Below are 24640 nucleotides of genomic sequence, written 5' to 3'. Positions count from 1 at the left end.
TGAATAGGTGACCTACAAACAGTTAATTGCACCTGATGTGTCTCCAGGGAGCCATACTGCTTAACCAGTCTGGATGTGTATTTATCTTTAAATAATAGTGATACACAGCCCACTTGATTTTTCCGCCCTCAGTGTCAAGGGTGAATGTGTGGAAGGAGGTGTAACCCACTATGGCTGGGGTGGTCTCCACAGCCTTGATCCAGGTCTCTGTGACTGCACAAATGTCCGCGTCTTCCATGGTGAGGACAGCTTCCAGTGAGTGCAGTTTTGTGATGATGCTCCTACAGTTTATCTGCCTAACCTGTTTTTTACATTGGGAATTCTGTTCTTGAGACACTGCTTAAAAAGGGGCTAGTATGAGCCTTGGCCAGTAGCTAAAATCCTTTGGGTGAAAGATGAAGGCCATCTCTAGCAAAGGATTGAGGAGTGTCAGTCATGTCTTGCCAGGCTGACATATACTGTATTCCCTTAGATTGACACCAGACACTAAACTAATTATGGAGGTCAATCATTTTCTGTTTGTATTGAGGCATCATCCCAGGCAAAGATAAAATTCTGCATTAGGCTAGGGATATACTAACTGAGACACATAGTATGAAAGTTCAGTCATGTGCCTCTCCGTATAGTTCAGAGAGGTATGTCTCAAGTCAGTCACACCAACATGGACTATTATGGAGTCATAACAGTACCTGTTGCTGAGAGACTTGTGTGCATGTGTGATATGGCATATCATGGCATCTGACAGACAGCTGACCATGATCTTTTCCTTCTCAAGTCTGGTGAGAGAGACATTAGTGTGTTGAATGATGGAATCACCTATGACTAATATGTTTCATTTCAGGTATTTCCTTTGGTGTTTAACCGGGGAGACATTGGTGCATGAGTTATTATGTGTAATGTGTTCTGCAGACAAAGTATTATGTGCAACATGCTTCTGTTTGATTTTTGGAGGTCTCTGGTGTTTACGTATGTTTCTGATAATGACCTCCGCATATGTAGATATGTGTGATGTGGGTCTGGGCAGAGTAGGAGGTGAGGTGTGCATGCTGGCAGACTGCTCCTGGTCATATGTACTAACTGCTGCATGAGGGAGCATGGATTCAAGATTCTAAATTGACTTGCCTCTCCCACATGTGTTTGTGTGGACTAGGACTAGAGTGTCGATGATACTGTCCGCAACTCTTCAACAGACACTGCTAATGCCGTTAGCAATATATTATTGTTTGTGTATATGTCACAACAGGCCCTGGTTAGGCAGTGGCCTGACAGATGCTTAAATGTCAGATATTAATACCTTTATGGCATCATTCTAAGGTAACACAGTACCTGAAAGTGTGGGATAAACATGGTGGATTGAGTATGCTGCTTAGCCAGGCATACGGAATTTTCCTGAGCCATAATCCTATTATTATATAGCAGACTTATAAATGTGACAATGTACAACTCCAGAAAAGTAATGGTTATGTTGCTATACCCTTGGGGTTCACAGACTCAAACACACTCTCTATAGGCACTTTTTGCAGTGAGGATGTGGATGTTTGTGCATGCACAGAAAACCTGCTCAACTTTGTAGTAAGTACTTAGGCCTTGCAAGGCTACAATGCCTGTCAAACAACCAGACAGCAAATGGATGTTGTGTAAAGTAATGTGGGACTACAGTTTGGTACTCTGGGAACCTAAATATACAGTATGACATACCTATAACATGCTGGTGGGACAGGATCATCTCCGGAAGGTGCAGAAGGTCTCACATCCATGTCATACAGATCACCTCCATTACACTGTTGAAGAGCAGGCTGCATGAATTGTTGTGAATATGTTACCTAACATGGATCCACTGTGGACCTTGCTAGAACAACCTTGAACTTCTATGTCACCAGACATTTAACATTATATTGTGATATATTGTGATGCAGCAGCTATGCATTTTACATTTATTTGGAGTGGAGTCTTGCTTGAGGAATCATTGGAATTATGGATGTCATAAATCTAAGTACAATGAGAAATTATCTTGCTGAGGCTTTGGTTTGAGTTGAAAATCTCAGGAATTGATCTAAATACAGATCGACTTTTTCGTGTGGAAGAAAATCTCTTCTAATCAAAATATCTAGGAGACACCCCAGGAAAATAATCCTGTGAGAAAAGTGTTAAACCAAACTTTTAGATTTCCTCCTGAAACTCCAATCTGTATGTGAGATCTCTCAACCATGTGATAGATTCCTGACACTTTGAAAAAGACTCTGCAAAGACAAGCAAGTCATCTAAATAAGGACAAATATGAATACCTTATAGTTTGCATTTGGGTAGCAATAGAACTACACACTGTAAATACTCCTGGAGCTGTAGCTAACCCAAAGGGTAATACAGCAAGTACCCTAGTCAAATCCAAGGAACCTAGAAACCAAAGGCATAATACATGTAAAACGAGGTTTTTGTAAAGAAAGAAGGTAATTCTTTGTTTTCAGTAAGTACAGCTGGATTTGTGTCTAACTTCAGAATAACTGCCTAAATACTCCATCCTTAAGTTTATAGGGTATATGTATCAGTTTCCCCTCCAGTGTTTGACATTACTCTGTACAGACCCATACAACTTGAGTAACATTTCTCCTGGGGAAGCATGATGGAACTTACTGCAATATTGAGTTGCGCACAGGAAAAGTAGCCTGCAGCGGCAAGCACTGTCCCCATAGTTGCAAAACTGATACTCGTGACATTGATTGATATTCTCAATACAATTGTTTAATCAATAAAAAAGTGTCTGTTACCTTAGATACTCCTGGATATGACCTTTCCCACTGTGACCCTTACCACCTTGGTGGATATGGGCATCCTGAGGCAATGTAGAAATCACCTCATGTTTACCAACTACAAGTTCATTTTCCAACAAACTGATATGGTATGTGAGAGATGTATTTGCACAATGTCACTGTAGGCAAAGCTATCACATGACAGTGCTTCTAATGTCAATAAGGTAGTCAGTAGTACACACACTGCACCCATCACACACAATTCAAAGCAGACATATGATGAGGCACTGAAATGTGACCTTCATAAATCATAAAGACTTCATAGACAAAGTGCAGATAACAGATACCCCCAGCAGCCCCAAATGCACTGGGCAAAAATGGCACAGATCTCAACACATATTGCTGCATCTCAGGGATGCTCAACCAGTAAGCCCATTAGGAAATCCAACACACAATCCAGCATTCTAATCATTGCAGACTCCATTGTGAGACACATTGATATCCCTCTCACCAAGCTGAGTAAGGAGAAAGGCATGGTCAGTTGCTTATCAGGGGCTAGGATCCTCCACATTATGCATGCACACGTATTACTAGACCACAAGTAACACAAACACAACATGTCAAAGATGCAACTATATCATCACTCTAGAATACATGCTCTCTTGCACACCAGTCAGTACATATGACAATGAGCAGGTTGTCACCCTGCACACCTCATCAAAACCCACATCACACATGCCTACATACGCGGAGGTCAACACCAGAAACATAAACACCAGAGGCCTCCCAAACACAAACATAAGCATGCTACACATAATATGTCCAGTGCAGAATACAACACATATAATAGTTCTTGCACCAGTGTCTCACTTGTCAGGCCATCAAGGCAAAACACTAAAAGCAGCATATTAGTCATAAATGATTCCAGTGTGAGACACACAGATACCCCTCTCATCTGGATAAAGAGAAGGTCACAGCCTGCTATCTTTCTGGTGCCAGGATCTGCTATATTACACATGCACTCATGTATCTCAAGAACAGTTACTGTTGTGACTCTGCCATACTACATGTTGGTGTGAATGACTTGAGATGTACCTCTGGACTATATGAAGAGAGACATGGCTGAATTTCCAGACTATGTGTCTCAGAAAGGTATGTCCCTAGCTTTAAGCAGCATTTTACCTTCACCTAAGATATTGCCTCAATACAAACAAAGAATGATTGACCCCAATAATTTCCTTAGTTTCTGTTTCCAATCTACGGGAAACAGTATTTGTCAGCCTGAGATGACATGACTAATAGACCGTGATGCTTTGCCAGAGATGGTCTTCATCTGTCACCCCTGGGATTTTGGCTAGTGGCCAAGGCTCTTGCCAACCCCATAGTGCTCTTTTTAGGTAGTGTCTCAAGGACAAAAGTCCAGACGTGAAACCCCCTTATAAAAACAACCTCAAGGTTATGCTGCTAAACAGCAAGTGTCTTAAGATGAAACTGCACTCACTGGAAGATGTCCTCACATTTGAAGACTTGCACACTTTTGTAGTCAGGGACACCTGGTTCATGGTTGTAGAGAGCACCCCAGCCATATCTGGCTACACCTCCTTCCACAAGTTCAGACCACAAACTGAAGGCATGAAAACTCAAGGAGGCAGTGTTTTGATATTCATTACATATAAATACAATGCCAGATTGGTTAAACACTTCTCCAAAGCACATTATTACCTCTTACTGGATGGTATACATAGCTGTACTGCATCTCCCCCCTCAGATGGAACAGGCAACTATGGCAAGTTCTACACCAATGCTTTTTTCAAGCAGCCGTACCCGATAGCACCAAAACAAGCTCCACAAGGATGAGCAAACCTGCCAGGTGGACACCTGCCATTAACAGCCTTTACAATAAGAGGACGACATTGCTGTCTAAGAGTAAGAGCCAGGGAACACTAAACTGAGAAAACTCCCTCCTCAGCTTAAACAAGACAATAAGACTTCTTGTGAGGTCCTCAAAGGCAAACTATGAACCCAAATTGTATTCCTCAACTAAGGACAACCATAAGGCATTCTTTAGTTACATCTGTTGCCTCAAAGGACAGGCCCATATTTGTGTCTAACTGGTAGTTAATGATACCACATATACTAAACCTGTGGACATAGCTAACCTGTTAGCTGACAGGTTCTGTAAAAACTTCACTCTCCTGCCCCTGCTGCATGTACCCCATGAAATCCCTACCACCTGTCCCCTACCTTGTATCTGTAAAGAGCAAGTCATAAATGCCCTCTCTAAGGCCCAAAATACAGCATCTATGGAACCTGATAACATCCCAGGCTGCATCCTACATGGGCTCCAACAAGAACTAGCAACAACATGGGGAACTCTTTTCAACCGTAGTCTAAGAACAGGCTTTGTACCAGATGAATGGAAACGGCCACCATTATTTATCTGCACAATGGTGATGTTTCCACTGACCCTGGGAACTATAGACCTATTAGCCTGACTAGCCTTATCTGCAAGGCCATGGAGTGAAGCATCATGGACCTTATCAATAAAGATAAAGGTAAGGTCAAAACACATGCCCCTACTCATTTTGAATTTGTCAAGGGAGATAATGCCTGTGAAACATTGTGGATTTCTTCAATACAGTCACCAAGGGCCTGGACAAGGGGAAGTCTGTGCATACAGCCTACCTAGACTTAGCCAAGGACTTTGACACTATCCCCAACTATGGCATCATTGACAAACTCGCCCAGCTAGGGATCAACCCTTATATCATTAGATAGATGATTAACTGTCTCACTGATGAAACTTATATAGTCACAATAGGGGAATTCACCTCCAACAACACACCTGTAACCAATGGTGTTCTCCAGGGATCTGTACTGGCACCTCCACTGTTTTGAACCTAGCTCTCCAAAGTACAAGCTAAAACTAAAGGAGCTTTGGCTGACAAAGTTTACTAATGGCTGCAAACTGGGAGCGGTCATAGAATCTCCAAATAATGTCAACATCCTACAAGATCAAGATTGTCTTACACATAAATGACTGATGTCAAAGTCATGGCCTTAACCTCAATGCCAAAGAAATGTATCATCCCTCTCAATACATGCAATGTTCCTGATAACTACCACATCAATAACAAAACACTAAGTATGCACTCACTGGTGTGAGACCTGGGCACACAGGTTGACAGTAACCTTACATTTGATCAGCAGTTCTCCACAGTGGCAAGCAGGGCATTCTATATTGCTCATCTCATATGTAAGGCCACTGCGTCCAGAAAATGAAGGGAGTTATAACTTCTCTGCACTCTCCCCTCATCAGGCCAATAATAGAATGAAATGCCCATTTTGGTATGCACTTTTCTAAGCACCGGCAACAATTGGAGAGACCACGAAAGTTCCTTGCAAGGATAATTCAAGGCCTTCAGCATCTGTCTTATGTGGATTGTCTGCAATCACTGTCACCTCAGTCTTTTTCATACAGACTTCTCATAGGCGATCTATGCCTTGCATATGAGGCAATCTTTGACCATATTTTATTTGAAATGCAAATCAATTGGTATATGAGTTACTCACGCAAAACACCTTAACCTGGTTAAGTGACAGTATTAGAGTATGCTGGAGAGTCAGATTTGTCTCTTCAAGGTTACCACACCTTTGGAATGGGCTATCATTTCATGTCAAACAGAGTACCTCATTGGCCCTCTTCAAATGCTATGTGGACAATTGGATGTGTAACCATAATTTCACACTGGGGATTCCATCTGTGTTCCTTTTGGACTGGGGCAATTGTTGCTGATTGTGGAAATAAGGGTAGAACTTGGGTAGGGTTGTGATGGGGTTTATATTACCAAATTGAAATCCTATTTATTGTGAACACTAAAAGATTGGCACATAAATAGCAAAAGGTGGAAATAGTGAAATCAGTAAACACTGAAAGTCTGATTGTCGAATAATAATAGTTGACCAACATCATGAGCCTGGATTGCTGGTGAGTAATGTACATGAATTGAATATCACCTAACCAGGTGAATCTTGGATTATGGAAATGTCTGTTAACTAAATGGAATTACATTAAAAATGCCATTCATCAACCTGTTCTTAATGAGATGGCAGTACAGTGAAGATCAGAAAGTTTGTCCTTTCCTCACTGTAGTGCGATCTCGGAGTTGGTATATATAGTTAAGGGGTGTGTGGGGGGCACAGCCCACCACAAGACTGAAGTTGATGAATTGTGTTTTTCATGTAAGTGCTGTTTTGATAACAAACTAAGCAGCTAAAGTGAGATATATATGACTATATGTACGTAGATGGTTTGTTCATGAGTTCCCTGTATGTATTGAATGTGGTGATGTCAGCCGCTGTTGTTTGTGAGATTTGGCCAACCATGAGAATTCAATGTGGAAGTTTTCAGCGTTTAGGTGTTTCAATGTTTATTTTGTTTGGTATTTATGTGTCAGAGTTTTTGTATTCATTTAAATAACATTTTGATTTGGTAATATAGACCCTTGTAATGGATCTAGGGTCATTAGCCTAGTACCTTCGTATGATATGACTCAGTCATAGCCCATGTGGGAGTACATGACTTGTGACATACCTCCCTAGAATATACTTAGAGATGCTTATTTGAGGTCTTGGAAGACATCTGTGTAGTCACTGACACATAACTTAAAGTCGCCAACAGTGCAAGGTTAATATGCCATCCACACATTTAGATCAGCTAATTCACAGACAGGGGTTAAAGGTGGAGGTGTCTCTATGTACATCAAAACTAAAGATACTTCAGGGCTGGTCAAACAGGACAATGCACTTGAGCTGCTCCATGTTCATTTCACAACAGTCAAAATCCAATTCTACTTCCATACAATTTATAGTCCCCCCTTTATGACTCAGGACACCCATACCATGTATGTAAACTTATTAAAACACTAACCATCCACCCCAAGACCATATTCATGGGTGACTTCCATTATCCCTCTCTTACTTGTGAATCCTATACGACAACAAACTTACTCGCACAGAGATTCCTGGCTTTTGTAAACACAGACTCCCTGGACCAGATAGCCAATACACCAAACAGGGGTGCAACCATACTGGATCTGGTCCTCATCAAGATGGGTGAGTCATACACAACTTCGTGCTGTAATATCTTCCCTGGTATGGTCCAAAAGCAAATTAGTCTTCTTTGAAGTAAAATGAGACATGGACCCCCTAGACATGGAATATTCAGGAACTACTGTAAGGCTAACCTCCAGCTATTATGTGATAAACTGGCTAAATCTCAAGCCCCCATAAACACTGAGAACACTGCAGCCTATGCAGCAGTGTTCAAAGAAAGCCTGTACGAGCATGATAATAGCTGCATAGAGGCAGCAGTACCCACCAGGGAGAATTACAGAACTAACTGAAAATCAAACCACACTGATGGAATCGCAGAATCAATAGGCTGTATAACAGAAGGAAGAAACTAATGACAAAATGCAGGAGGTGCGTCAGTGCAGCACACAGCAGGATAAAAGCACTCTCATTAAAGTGAACAAACAGAGGACAAATGAAGTCTACAAAACCAGATTTAAGGTAGGATTGGGGTCCCAGGCCAAGGACAACCACAAAACATACTTTAGGTATGTCCGCAATGTCAAAGGCAAGATGCAATTGTGTGCACATCTCATTGTAAATGGAACCACCTATAATGAGGTAGAGGAAAGAACAAACCTCCTAGCTGATAAATTGTGTCCATTCAACGTTTCTTCAGAAAATACAATCAAATGTAAGTAACCCTGCTATCATGGGGGAAACAGGTCCTTATTGCTCTCTCAAAGAGCAAGTGCAATGCATCAATGGGCTCAGACAATATTCCAACATGCCTTCTAAATAGCATGAAACATGACCTTTCATGGCCTCTGGAATTAATATTTTACTGTAGCCACCAAACAGGCTTCATGCCTCATGGATGTAGAACAGCAGCAGTCATTCCACTGCACAACGCAAAGGTGGGCCATCTACAAACTCAGGGGAGTACAGACCCAGAAGTCTCAGTAGTCTGATATGTGAAGCCATGAAAATAATTATATTGGAAATTATCAACAGAGATGTAGTGCACCTCTAGACACTGGACCAAACCCAGTTTGGTTTCACTAAGGGCAGATCATGCCTACCCAACTTGGAAGTGACTCACAGACAGGACCCTGAAAGTTATCATAGGGGAGTCCAAGTCTTTAAACAGACCAGTGACAAGTGGACTCTCTCATAAATTATTCCTCGGAGCCCTCCTCTTAGGCATTTAATTGTCTGAAGTCAATGTCACTGCCAGTGGCCTCCGATTGACTAAATTTGCAGATGATTGCAAATTAGGAGCTACACTGAATCTCACACTGACAAAAATGTTCTCCAAGAGGGGCTGACACAGACATGCAACTGTGTCAGAGCCATGCAATGACACTAAATGCCAAGAAGTGCACAATACTATGATTTGGAAGATCATCACCACTGATAACTATCATATTGACAGCACACCTCTAACAGTTAATACAGCAGTCAGGGACTTAGGGACATACATAAATAGTGATCTAGCCTTTGGCTGTCATATGTGTACAGTATTGGGGAAATCATTCTATGTCGCACAAATTATTAACAAAGGTATGGCACATAAGTATAAGGAGTTCATTGTTCCAGTGCATTTTGCATTCATCAGACATATCACTGAGTGCAATGCCACCTTTAGTATGTACCTAGTCAGGCATATCCAACAATTAAAGCACCCACACAGGTCCCCCACTAAAGCAATACAGGGCATACATAAAATGTCCTATGTAGACTGTGTCAAGGCTCTATCCCTCTATTCTGTGTCTTACAGTCTTTGGAGGGGAGATGCATGCCTGCCATGCAGGTTGTTGTCAGACCCCACTGTAGACCACCTGCATATCCTCAAAATAACTAGCACCAGAATTACCCATTCTACAGATTTACACTTTTCCTGTGGTATAAATAGGACATGCTGGAGGAACAGTTATGTATCCCAGAGACTACATCCTATATGGAACAGGCTCCTCAACCATGTGAAGCAGAGTTCCACCATAATGCAAATCAAGTGCAAGTTATACAACTGGATGGGGAACAGGACAACCATCCCTGTTTTGGGACCTCTGTCTGTAATAGACAAATGGAAACTGTTAGATGTTTCATCTCCCAGGCCACTGCTTGTAAGTGTTTAGTCTCCTAAAACCATACTTGCACTTATCAAAGGTCTCAGACCTTGTCAGAGATTTGGAATGCATATCTGGACTTAAAGAAGCCCTTGTGTTCATTAGCCTAGTAAACACCTATGATCCTATGAACCTATACTGTATTACCTTTCTGATGAAATTTCTCTCCTGTGCTGACATTCAGTTCTGTGCTCTGACATTGATGGGTTCATAATAGTTGTGTACCCATCAGTGTCTCCAACAGAATTTTGAAAGTGAAATGTAAACATTTCTATGAGACATATTTCATTGTGTGACTCCACAGCCCTTACAACAGTATCCATTGTAACATGCACAAATTATGCTATGCACATTATAAATGGCAAAGTACAATATATATAAATGACCAGTACATGTGGCATGTCCACAGCAACAATGGATGTAATGAATTCATACTAATGTAGGTAGTTACCCTGTGCATCAGACACAGCTTTATTTCCCTGCATCCACGAGAAAGATGACAGGGATGTGTCACAGTTATCGTCACGGGCACAGGCTGTAGTGTGTGGGTGCAGGAGGACTAGGCTGACCCAATAGGTTGGGAAGCGTGTGTGTGAGTCAGGAAAGGAAGCAGGCAGGATGGACCATGGAAATGGTGCATGTGTGTCCGTAGGTGCCCTCAATGTGACAGTGGTGTGTGCGTGTCTGCATGAACAAAGTCAAGCTTAGTGCTAGCCCTGAGTGACTGTATGTTGAACAGCAGTGAGCCATGCATGGCAGAGATGACAGTTCATCATCTCTACTCTCGAACATGAAAACTGGCTCTGCCAGGAGTTGCATTGGCACCTCCATACCTAAGCTCAAATGCTATTCTACTGCCTGAGGATGACTGATGTTTACTGGGAATGTGCCCTCCATTGGAATGCCCAGGACAACAAGCCCATGGACCGCTATATCTCATTATGGACAGCACACTCCCCTCTAGAGCACTAGCTGTACTGCCACTATGGAAGCGTGATTGTGCATGACCATATTGCCTCTCAGTAGATGTAGTTGTTGACCCATGCCCATGAGGCTGACACTCAACGTCAATGGGACATTCCATCACAGACAACATGTGTTCCAAGACAGATAGTGTGCAATCTCTCTCAGACCTTCCTCCTTCCACTGTGTCAGTCAACCATTCAAAAGTATCAGCAACATAGTGGAGGCAGTCATGGATGTTAGACTGTGCTGCATCCATAACCCTAGGCATTCATTGGGTGTTCCTTTCTGAATGCGCCTGTGCCTTCATGACAGCCCCAAACATATGCCAAGTGGCACATAATGAGACACCTGTGACAGGTGGTGGAGGGACAACAGGCATCCTGCAATCTGCCTATATAGAACCTTGTCAACTGTTTGGCTATGGCCAGTGTTGACAGTTACTGAAGTGACAGTAGCCACGCTTCCCTGTTCAATGTCCCCACCCTTCAACTATCCAATATATGTGGCCTTGGGGGACTAAGAATGTGTAGGCATACTGGCTGTGTACAGGGTGGACAGGGAATGTCAACCTCTGTGTCTGATTCAGCCTCTGCAACCCCAAATTGTGCCTCAACTTACCCACCATCACCATTAGAGTCTGGAGAGACATCAGCATCATGTTGTGCAGGGGATAAAGACCAATCTTCCTGGTCAACTGTGATAAAAAGTAGAAAGCAATACATTAATACCTGCACTTCTATGCTCTGCAGTGCTATGGTGCAATATATGATAAGCTGTATACACAGTTGTCACTATTACAGACTTATATAACCCTCAGTCTCACATAGTAGGACAGGAGGAAATTATTCTCCAACCCTAATCTGTAATCATTTGGAAATAATTCTTCATTAAAAAAGAATCTCATGAGCAAAACATAAATTATGTACACTGTTGATATTCTGCAAAACTCTGTACAGTTGACAGTTATGTAAATCTGTAATGTCCTGACAATACTATCAAGTCAATCACTATGGTCACACCTACAAGGCAGAGGTATGACTCTACACTGTGGACATTCAGAAAATATCTGTGCATTTGGCAATCATGCAGACAGTACATCAGTCCAGCCAGCAGGCCTGGGGTAACACTTTAGCAAATACTTTGAACTATATATACATCTCTAACAAAAGTGTTTTGTGCTTACAGCGGCAGGAGCACAGTCTTATTCTATTCCTGATGGTCCTGAAAAAAAATTGAAGGGAGAGGTAATGGCAACAGCATCACATGTTACAGTATAACATGGGTAACATGGTCACATATCTCATATTTACAGTAGCTGCTATGTTAACAGGTACGTGGGCCACAATCTCTACATGAGATTAAAACTGCAGCTAACCTTCCCACCACAATAAAACATCTGACACCCATGTAACACTATATACACCTTGACACACTGAATGCAACAGTATTCTAATGCTGATCTATCTAAGCATACCTGGATGTTTCTCTTGAGAGGACTGGGTTGCACCCATGTTCACAACATATTGGCTGATGGATGCCTGGGAGCTATCCTGTGTTGTGTGGTTTGGCTGGAATTCTTCTGTGGCTGAGAGAGGTTGCTCTGCTGCAGGCTCAGCACCAGTGACTTGATGATCCCTGGCCAAGTCAGCTGCATATCTGCATCCAGCGTGTATCATATCATTGGCACAGTGTCATACCTGCTCATCTGTTTGTTTCTGGTGACCCACAACATTAATGTTATGCACCAGTTCTTCCCACAGGTCTGCATGCTCTTGCCTATTTGCTCTTCCTCTGGACAGCAGGACTTGGTAGAGTTGATGCAAAACCTCTATGATGAGGTTGTTTTCTGCCTCAGTAAATGGTGCTCTGCATCATGCATGCATGATATCTCCTGCAATTCAAATAAATGAGAACAAATGTCAAGATCACATACATGGGAGTACAGTATGTAGATATACAGCAATAATGGAAGGCTATCGGTATTCACTACTTGATGACACATCTCATATTCAACAGTGTGCCAAACATACAAAGGGTGTGGAAGGATGCAGCTAGGATAGTTGCAATAGTGACCTACTCTTGTTTGTGCCATGACATATATGTATGATCACACACCCAACACAAGAGTCCACTGTAGTGTACTCCATAGCAGGACCCCCCCCCCATGTAATATGTAAAAACACCAGTGTCAACCAAATAGCAGTGTACTATTACGACTGCTATTAATGGAAGTATCCAGGAGACTTATGTACCTAGTTAACACACAGCATTATACCCTTGCTGTACTTTACATCTTCTGCAGATGTAACACAGCTGGAGATCAATGTCATGTCATCAGTACAGTTCTAAGAAAGGCTTACTGATGTAATCTCCATCCCACCTAAGAATATTCAAACACATGCATCATGCTGGAAACAAAATGCATACTTGATGGAGTACAATACTCCTCTGTATAAAGATACAGCTATATAAGTACTGTGTCAATGAGTTAATCATACAAACAAACTCTCATACACAACTGTTCTCTTAGCTAGGAGTTTGCCTATTTAAGATGGTTCTCATTAGCAGGTGATTGCCTCTGAACCAATCTGTGGTTAAGGAATGCTAAATGCAGCATACACAGCTGATTTGCAGTGTATAATCAGCCAACCCCATGCAATTACTTAACAAGATATAAGACCTTTATATAGATTCCATCTCCTTTTTCATTTGTTGGGGTGGAAATTGCTGGGGTAAAGATACTATGTCGGTACAGAGAGAATGTTTGTAGCAGCAATTTTTTACATAGAGATGTGTGTGCTACAGCTGAAGCTGCTGCTGCAGGCAATAGGCATAATCAAAGAGGCTGCATAATGTGCAGGACAGCACCACTAAAACATAACTGTGGGACCTGTGGCAGCCTTGGCATATAGCCAAAGCCTGATTGAGGGAACTCATCCCACTGGAAATTAAGGCATGTGTTTAAGGTAAGTATGTTAACCAAAGGTATCATTAACAGAGTAAAAGGTAACATGCTTGGAGTGTCCGAGAAAAGGTAGAGGGTACATTAACTATTATGTCAATGAGCTGGATAACTGCCAAGTCATGTGTTATGTCATGGTAGTCATCTGGAATGTGTGTGTTGGCAACCCTTGCTTCTAGCACGACCACCATATATGTATATTACTTGTGTAGCTGTGGTTGTCTGTAATATCACTAGCAAATCATTGTGGGCTGCAGTCTGATATTACTGGGCCTCATTTGAATTACATTCTTCAACATCCTCTGGGAATTCATACTAACGCACGACAAGACATTCTATGCACTTTCTAGTGTTGTAATAAGAATAGTTTAAATGTGATCTTATCTGTAGGCCTTTGACTTCCATTATTTAGAAGCAGACATTCCATTTGTACTGCTTTGGTGGATAAATAGGTGATTTGATAGTCATACATATCAGAATTTATAATGGTGATGTACACATATATGTATTTTAAATGCTAGACACATTTGTATTTGGACCCATGGCCATGTGGACCAAAAAATAATGTTTCCAATGCATTTACCAGATTGAGCTACTGAGTCACTGTTATAGAAGGTGCATTTTTACATGTTGTAGATATAATTGCAAACTTACCTGCTGTTACATACCTCACTTACATCTACTAATATGTGTATGGCTTTATAGTCATATATTTCTCTACCAGAGTCCCAGTTAAACTCCTATTTCTCCATTAATCTTCTTTTTACATGTTGTAGATATAATTGAACACTTACCTGCTGTTATATACCTCACTTACAAATATTATTATGTGCATGGCTTTATAGTCGTGTATTTCTCTACCAGAGTCCCAGTAAACTTCTATTTTTCCATTAATCTTTTAGCAGATTAGTGTGATGTGGCATGATGCGTGGCATCGCGTAAAAACAGTTCATGATGAGATAATGACAATTACCATGTTTTGCTTAAAACACCTGTGCTAATTAACTGGATGTGTGGCTTGGCAGGTTGATGCACTGTTCTTCAGGTGCAATGGTCCTAGGTTTGAAATAGGGTGCAGGTGTATTTTTTGAATGTAATTATTTCTTTCAAATACATACATCAATATACCACCATATATCATAGCTTAGAGATGCTGCTTGTAGCACAGCATCACACAAAATTCTTTAAATAAAAGAAAAATTGGAAGCTAGGACAGTGGTGAAATGGGGAACAAGCAGGGGAAAATATAGTGAAAGGCAGGTAGGTATGTGTAGGAAGGGTGCAGGAAAGAACCATAGTTATCCATTTCTTTAACTGCAACAACTGTGCACGTCAACAGTTTTTTTTAGCTGAATTTAGACTGTCACAGTCTTTTAGCTGAATTTGGACTGTTACCCCAGAGAGATGGGTGATGACAACATAAGTGTGCTGTCAAGCCAACTGGACAAGCGTAAATGTGTCTAGTGGACATGTGTGTGAAACAGAGAGCTTTGTATGGGACATATTTTGTTTTGTTTTTTTAGGACAGGTCCCCCCCTTTTTTTTGTTAAGGAGAGAGTGGAATGTTGGGGAAGGGACATAGATGTGTGTGTGGGGAAGGTAAGTTGGGAATGTGAGGAAGCATTTGCAGACAGACAAGACAGACAAGGCAGAAGACAGGGTTGGTGGAGGACACAAGAAGGGGGTAAACACCTTGGTTGGGTAGGGTGTTGTGGAAACCCAGTCCCATGGTCGTCAGACATGGTAGCAGTGTGACTCAAGTCCTCACACATGGGACTGTCAGCACTGCACCTTCACTGCTCCTGTGGAGGCAGTGGTTGATGCCAGCACCTGAGGTGAGGACTGCCCCCACCAGGATGGACAGCATACTCTTCATCTGGTGTAGGCGTGCACCAACAGTTTGCACAAGCCTATGCACCATGCCTGGGAGTTGGTCTTGGGTGCCAAAAGCACCCACTCCCCCTCCACTCCCAAAGGGGGACCACCACCCAGCCTGTGGGTTGGAACTACCAGATGGAGCAGGTAGTGCAGGTGCAGTAGAGGGGCACCACCAGGCTGCAGCCAGAATGTGCTGGGTCCCAGTGCCTTGGCCAGGGGAACCAAGGTAGGTGTATCACAGAGAACTGACCTACCTTGTTGCACTGTGGCAAATGAAATATAAACATAAGGAAAAATAAACATAACCCAAACAAATGTAATTAATAATATGAGAGAAAACAATAATAAGTAATGGAAACAAATTGAAAATAATATAATGAGGAACACAACAATAAATAATGTAAATGAAAGTTTTGTAACAGCAAAGCAATATTAATTTATACATAAGGCCAACATAAGAGGTAATAACAAATAATATGATAATATCAAATAATAATAATAAATATATTTAATAAATAAAAGCAGAGAGGGGATGGAGTAATAGAAAAAAGAAGAAAATTAGTAACTTCACCGATAATATTACTATACAGACTACAATTACATACTTCTAGGTATGTTAAATTTCACTTGTGAGACCCCTGACTACTTATATTGTATATATGATATTCCACATAAATACCTCTCAACCTCTTAGCATGGGACATTATGGGCCAAGCCATACATAATGGTGGCACAAAGGCACAATGACAGAGAGCATTCTTACATAGTGTGCTCATGCAGTATTAGCAAGGTGTTCTGATAATAGATTTACCATTAAATTGCTTTTCATGTGATGTCATATATCTGGAAATCAGAGGACCAGACTTATGGGGCAATATTTAGTACATTCTGCAGAAATCATGACAGTTGACAGGTATGTTCATGTTATCAGACCACCACCTCCTTTTAAACTTTTATTGACTCATGAGTCAAATCTTGCATTTATACACATGCACAGCTGTGTGGGAGTTTTGTTACCTAACACATTTACCTTGTTCGTTTATTGACTGTAGCCTACAGCATATATCAGACAAAATGAGCAGAACACAGCAATGACTCTTAATCTGGGTATTGCACAACATTTATTTCTGATGTACTAAAACAGTATTGTATACAGAACATATGCCAGATGGCTGGTGTCAGATTAGAAACCACAAGCAGTGACTACAGGAATACTGGACATTTTATTTGAAACCATTAAATTATCAGAGCAACATTATGTTGTTTCAAGTCTTGATTGACACACATGCATAGAGTAGGAGTTCTGTTAATTTACATGTTTACCCTATTCATTTATTCACTGCAACCTACAGCATATGTCAGGCAAAATAAGCGGAACACAACATTAATTCTTAATCTGGATATTGCATAGCATTTATTTATGACATATGGTGAAACATCATTGACTTCTTCTTCCTTTGGCTTTTTCCAGTTAGGGGTTGCCACAGCAAATCACCTGTCTGCTCATGATTGGCAGTAGAGTTTTACCGTGTTGAGTTGCTAGCCTGGCTCCCAACCTTCCATGGAAGGCACGCACACACACACACACACACACACACACACACACACACACACACACACACACACACACACACACACACACACACACTCGTGCCTAGGGCCAATTTAGAGTATCCAATCCACCTACAGCATGTCTTTGGGATGTGGGAGGAAACCCATGCGACCACAGGGAGGACATGCAGACTCTGCACAGAAGGTATCCCAGCTGAGGACTGAAATGGAGAACTTCTTGCTGTGAGGTGACAGTGCTAACCACTGCACCACCGTGGCCACCCTGAATGCATTTATCAGTTGGCTGGTGTCAGATTAGAACTCACAATCAGTGACTACAAGAATACTGACTATTTTATTTGAAAAAAAATAATTACAAGGCACTATATACTTTTACACTTAATTGATTCATGTTTCTTCAAATCTGGCATTTACAAACATGAATAGCTGTCTTTGAATACTGTTAACTTGCACTTTTGCCCTATTCATTTACTGAGTGCAATCTGCAACATATTTCAGACAATGAGCAGACCACAACATTGACACTTAATCTGGGGAGACCACAACATTAACTGATGGTTGGAAACTATGTTACACAGTACTGCATGCTTACTTGCTTTAACTTGCTTTACCAGTTTAGATATGCACTGACACATAAATAAAAATGTATGCTGCCCCAGGTGTTTCATAAGACTGCTATATCTGTATTTACTTTATTTTATTATTAATGTATGCATTACCTTATTACTTTATTGATTTTCTTACATACCATGTACTAGCCTCATCCTGTCCAAATGCCTTGTATGGGACTGGACATTGCTAGCTCTCTCTTCTGCAGTTTTGGTAAGAGAAGGAAACAATTATGCATACCAGTATTGCACAGATTCAGCTTCTATATTTGTAAATTACTGGAAAACATATTTACATATCTGTTAGGTGTGCCCATCCCTTGCCTCTTGGATCCAGGTGTCCAAGGTTCCCATCTTCCTACGATACAGGTTGTCATAGTGGTGATGATACTGCTCTCCAGTGTGGGGGATACCAGTTGCACTGGTTAGGTCCCTGGCCAAACTATCCCAGGCCTCAGACTTACACTCTGTGCTCTGGTAGTCACCCTGCAACAGCCGGGGTCCATGGCATTGTAACAAGAGTCCAGTGAAAACTCAGGACTCCTGCACACCCCACCTTTGTGCCCTAAAGCACAAACCTTCCCCATGACAGCAGCCATACCCACAGTCAAGGTCAGGCTCCGAGGAATAATGTGAAATTGCTACCTACTGGCCTTTAAATAGGCTGCATACTTGCTCTTGTATGTCATACTGTAACTTTCAAAAATGCCTCATGTCACTTAGCATCATGCAAACTCACATAAACCATGTTTAAGCAAAGCTTAGCAATGCACAACCTGGAAAAGACTGTTGACCATGTTTAAGCACTGGTTTAGCATTGCACAGTTTTTCTAAATGTAACAATTATTTAGTTTAAAGTCAATCGATGTTTCAGTCACCTGACACAGTTTCACAGCACTATATTTAAAAAGTATTTCCATTGTCACCCCACAGTTAGACGTTGCCCGTTCAATTCTCAGTTAGAGCGTCTTCTGTGTGGCAACATGCGTGAATGGGCGTTCCTTCGTTGAAGGTTGTGCATTAGGCCCGGCAAGCCAGCACGTAAAAATCTACTGCCAATCATTAGCGGACCGGAGTTCCACTGTGGCGACCCCTAACCAGGAAAAGCCAAAAGACACAAACAATTTACTGCCCAGCAATCAAACCCAGGACCTAATACACTATAGGTCATGACTCAACCTATCTAGCTACTGGAATAGTGAAAGGAACTCGTATATCTTCAGATATACTGCAAAGCACCCAAAAGATGTAAAACCCTGTAAGTGTGGCGTAGCTTTGCTGCACTGGTTTGTATGCTGCTAAGCACTGCAGAACTACAACAATTGAATAAATCCAGTTTCTATTTTTAGGTGTCTAGCAGATGTCTAATGCGTAAGTATTTCGCACTACACTTAGCTAAATAACATGGCACATCATGCAAACAAGCACATAAAGACAAAATTGAATGAATACAGTTTCTATTTTTAGATATCGAATGCACAAGTGTGCAGTGCTAATCATAGTTAAATAACGTAGCTCATCATGCAAACAAACACATGAAAATAAAAAAAATATTAAAACTGAATGCAACTGGTTTCTATTTTTAGATGTCTAGCAGATGTCTGAAGTATATGTGTGCAAAGCTAAGCATAACTAAGCAACATGCCGAACAGTGCAAACAAGCACATGAATGTCAAAAAAAGTAAAATCCAATTTAATGAAATAAAATGACTTGTACACCTTTCAGTCAAGGTTAACAGGCAGAAAGGTATATGACTTTGCTGTCAGTCTTACACGGATTCAATATCCATGTTGCTGTGATCTCCCTTAGGAGCACACCATAATTAATATGTATGGTGAGCTGTCGAGAGGGAACCATGCCCGTGTACATGGATACATTCCATGTACATTCTACACAGAGCCTAAACAGGCTTTATTGAATTCTCGGAAGTGTGATTTGTTTCTGTAGGTCAATGAACACTTGTAAATCTGTATATATATATATATATATATATATATATATATCCATATGTGTATATATATATATATATATATATATATATATATATATATATATAAAGAGAGAGAGATTTACTATTGAAATGAAGAATGACTCTTCTTCATTTGCTTACAGCATAAAAAAATAATGTCAGAAATGAAATTTCAGTGTCAGTTGTCTGATGTCTACATTTAATGTAATTCTAAATAGCTTTAGGTAATTTCAGTCACCCAGGCTATTCAGTGTAACTTGCCATTATACTTTCATGTTAACTGCACAGTTTTTTACTGTTTTGCAGGGACGCAAGCCCCCTACACCCCCTGCAAATTATATATACCAACTCTAAGATTGCACGGTGAGGATAGGGATAAATTTCCTGAGCCTCACTATACCACAATCTCCATTCACATTGCCAAACTCATAATAATGAATCACACTGTACATTCATTATTATGAGTTTGTACTATTTCAGTTCGGGATTCTGCACTTTTGAAAGTGTACTTTCCTAGAACTGACATTCGATCAACTGCACTTCCAGGTTTTGGTAGTAAGCTATATATATATATATATATATATATATATATATATATATATATATATATATATATATATATATATATATATATATATATATATATATATATAGATAGATGCACAGTTTTATTTATATTTTCATTACCTGGGTAGAACACTGATCTAGCATGGACAGTTGCAGGTTTGGCTCTATGGTACGACAAAAGTGGAGTTAAAGACAAACTCCAAATTATAGTGAACACTCATTCATACAAATAGTGATTAAACAGTGCCTAAAAATAGAAAGAATAAACATTACAATTTTAGATTTAACCTAAATTATCCCACTATTTTCCCCACATTGATCCAACAATGTACAAATCACAACACAGAGAAAAAATAGCCTCTAAAACATTGAAACTCAAATAGGTTCATAAGTGAATACTAGGCTAACAACCACCAGAGCTTTTATAAGCCTAACTGTGCAACCCAATCCAGTTGTGTTCCCATGTGACATGGGCATCTATTTGGATGTTAGGAGGTTGCTAAAAGTTTACTGAGGGTATGTTAGTAAGGGAATACTTACCATAAGTCTCCAAAACCTTGGAAGCTAGACTGGGATTTCCCGTACAATGGTAAAGGCTATGTTGGATAGGGTTAGGGATGAACTCTACTTCACATGGATGGGGAGCCTATTCCACAGCATGGGATCATAGGATTAGAGGATCATAAGAGGTTACTAGGTTATTGGCCCAAAGGCCTTTACAAGCCTAGCCATGTTATACCCGTGTTCCCTTATGGACCATGATATATAGTCTGTGTTTCTGTGCAAATCTAAGATCAGCACTGGCTGCCCCTGTCAAAGAGGGACATAAGTGAAACCCATGGTGTACATTTACTGTCTCCCATCCAATTGTACAGGTTGCACTTAAATAGGGTCATTGAAAAACTCTGTTTTACATGACTTGGGAGTTTTCTCCAGAGGAGTGGCAACCGTTGGGAAACATATCTCTAGCATGTCCTGGTAATATTGCAGGCTAGGCTAAGATCCCTAGAATGAGTGAATCTTGTCCCATTGGATTTGTGGATGTGCAGCAGCTTCATCAAGGCAGGGTCTGAGACTACTCTGTAGGCCAGGCACAAGTCGCCTATAAGCAGTCTATATGATACTGAGTAAAGCGATTGGGCCTTCAGTCTGTCTGTGTACGTCATGTGTTGTAGGCTCTGAATTTTCTTGGTGAGAAAGCCTTTGGCACAGATATCTGTCTCACCAACTTATTCTATTTAGTATGTTGCAAGCAAAGTTTAAATCCTTGACTCTAGCATTTCTGATGCTATTCATTTTGCAGATGTGTAAAAAGTCCATCAGGGCTGTATCTGAAGATGCTTTATATGCCAGGCATAGATTGCCTCTAAGTAACCTGTAGGAGAATGAGTACTGAGACAGGGCTTTAAGGTGATCTGTACAAAACAATGTGTCAATAACCCTGATTCCCTTGGTGAGGAATCTCTGTGGGCATTCCAGTTGTTGCATATGTCTTGTCAGGTACATGCTGAAGGAGGCATTGTAACCAATGATGGGTCTAATAAGGGCTGAGTAAAGTGGTACTATAATTTCTTTGGAAATGGATGCTACACTCTTAATTAAAAGTTGAATGGCATAGAATGATTTTTATACTACCCTGGCTACATGTTAGTCAAAGGCCAGATTACTGTCTACCTATGTTCTCAGATCCCTAACTACTAGGTCAACTCTTAGGTGTGTCTTATCAATGATGTAATTAACCTGGATGGATTTTTTCCCCAAAAGGCACTATAACGCACTTACTGATATTGAGTTTTAATCTGCGGCTTTGACACCAGCCATTTGTCTGTGTTAGACCCTTTTGCAGGACGTTAGTGTCATGGAGGAATCTATGATAGGTCAAATTTGCAATTGTCATTTTCAAACTTGGTGAGCCAAAGGACCTCGATATTAGCTCTGACATCTGAGATGTAGATGCCAAATAGGAGCAGGACCAGCACTGATCTCTGAGGTATTCCACTGCTGACCAGTCTCTTTGTGGAGGTGGTCTCACCAGTCCTGATTTATTGGCTTCTATCTGTGAGCCAGCTGGCAATCCAGCAAGTTATGTAAGGATTTATGCCTAGCCTGGTGAGTGTGTCTGCAATACTTCAGTGGGGTATTGTATCAAACACTTTAGACAGGTCTAGGTAGGTATTATGTACCATTTTCCCCTCATCCAGTGCCTTGGTGACCCTCTCAAGGAAGTCTACCAGGTTAAGTAGCCTGACCATCCTTTGACAAAACCAAACTGGGATGGGTCCATTGTCTATAGGTTCTAAATGCCTTTGTTGATCATTTCCAAGATAATTCATTCCATGGCTTTGCATATTAAACTAATAAGACTAATGGATCTGCAGTTTTCAGGATTGGTTGATAGTCTACCCTTGTGAAGAGGGATAACCATTGCAAGCTGTAATTCCTGTGGTACATAGCCTATTTTGTGTCTGTAGGTGAAAAGTGACTCAGCTGGTCCTGAAAGGTCATGTTTCAAGGTATTAAGAAAGCAACCTGGGGTATTGTTTGTGTCCATTGAGGCTGTGTTTTGGGGCTTAGCAAATGCTGCCATGACTTTCCTGCTAATAGATGGGGAGGTTGTGCTAGTAGGGATTGCATGGAGGGAGGTGGATTGAGTAATAGGTGAAGTTAAAGCTGAATTTGTCAGCCAGCAGATTCACTATGTCACTCTGCTCAGTGAAGGGGGCACCATTTACTACCAGTTCAGTACATGGCTGTATATTACCTTTAAGTTTTTGGATACACCAGTAGAAGGCCTTGTGTTTGTCTTTAGCCTGAGAGGCTATGTTAACCTTATAATTGGCCTTGTTGCATTCAATTAGTCTTCTTACTTCCCTGTTAAGTTAAGGACAGCACAGTGGTGCAGCGGTAACATTGTAACCTCACAGCAAGAGGTTCTCCAGTTCAGTTCTTGGCTGGAGTGCCTTCTGTGTGGAGTCTGCATGTCCTCCCTGCATTTGTGTGGGTTTCCTCCGGGTGCTCCGATTTCCTCCCACATTACAAAGACATGTGTCTGGAGTGTTTCCCCCAGGTCTCCACTGAAAACTGGCTTCATTCCAAGTCAGACTTTCCCGTTAAATAAAAATAAAATAAATAACTTTTATGGTCTTATCATTATGAGAGTTGAACTTTAAGATTTTGATGATGATATTTTCCTTTTGTTGTATACCCTTTAAGGTCAGGATTCCGACAGTGTTTGTCTTTGGAGTTTGTTTTGATCTTACTTCTGGTAGGTAAATCAGCTTCTGTTCCACAATTTACATAGTTGTAGAAGGCTTCTGTGAACAATTTTACATAGGCTCCTATGAACTTGGAGTTCAGAGTCACTTAATAGGGTGTAGTGTTGCCTGCAATTTGGAGGCTGTGTATGTTTCTCAGTCTATAGAGGGGTATTTGAACTCTCCCATGAATAAGGTATTTGACTGGCTGGTGAGTGCTCCAGCAGGCCTAGGCATGAGTTATGGTATTCTTGGGATGTAAAAAAGGCTGCTATAAAACCCCACTTGTTAAACTATGACACTATTTTGACAAACAGACAATGCCGTGTCAATAAAACACAATTAACAAAATAACACACAAAAATGATACATCTCAAGAGTGGAAAAAAATAATTTCTTTGTTTTCTGAGTTAAATGCCGGCTGTAAGCCATATGTGCTTTCACAGAATGGTGAACATCATGAAGACATTAAATTACAAATATTTTGAAAATATGTGGTCTGATCCCTGCCAACTTTGATTTTACTTCTGAAGTCAGTCTGACCACTAAAAGTTAAAGAAATCCATACACAATTAACTAATACATTTACATTACAGCCAAAAAGTACTGCTACAGAAGTAAAGATGTCAGCTGACTACTAAGGTATTTTAACCAATGGCTAGAGCTGTTTAAGATTTAAATTGGAAACTAAAAATAGATGGGTTAAATCAGGCAGACTTTAGTTTGTACTCTGCTACTGATAATCTAATTTGTTTCCCATCTTGAACAGAAATGTCCTGTTCCAAGTGTGGCAGTTTAATAACTGGAAATAATCATTAAACGGATGGGTTCATTTTATACTTGTTAGTTAACAGAAAAGAAAGCCTCTAGCCAGTATGTAATATTACCTCACTTTGTCTTCTCATGTATCCTTT

This window comes from Protopterus annectens, chromosome 17.part0, assembly GCF_019279795.1.
Source record: "Protopterus annectens isolate FY-2018-M chromosome 17.part0, PAN1.0, whole genome shotgun sequence".
Lineage (NCBI taxonomy): Eukaryota > Metazoa > Chordata > Ceratodontiformes > Protopteridae > Protopterus > Protopterus annectens.
The sequence above is the reverse complement of the archived record's forward strand: the minus strand, read 5'-3'. Positions refer to the sequence as shown.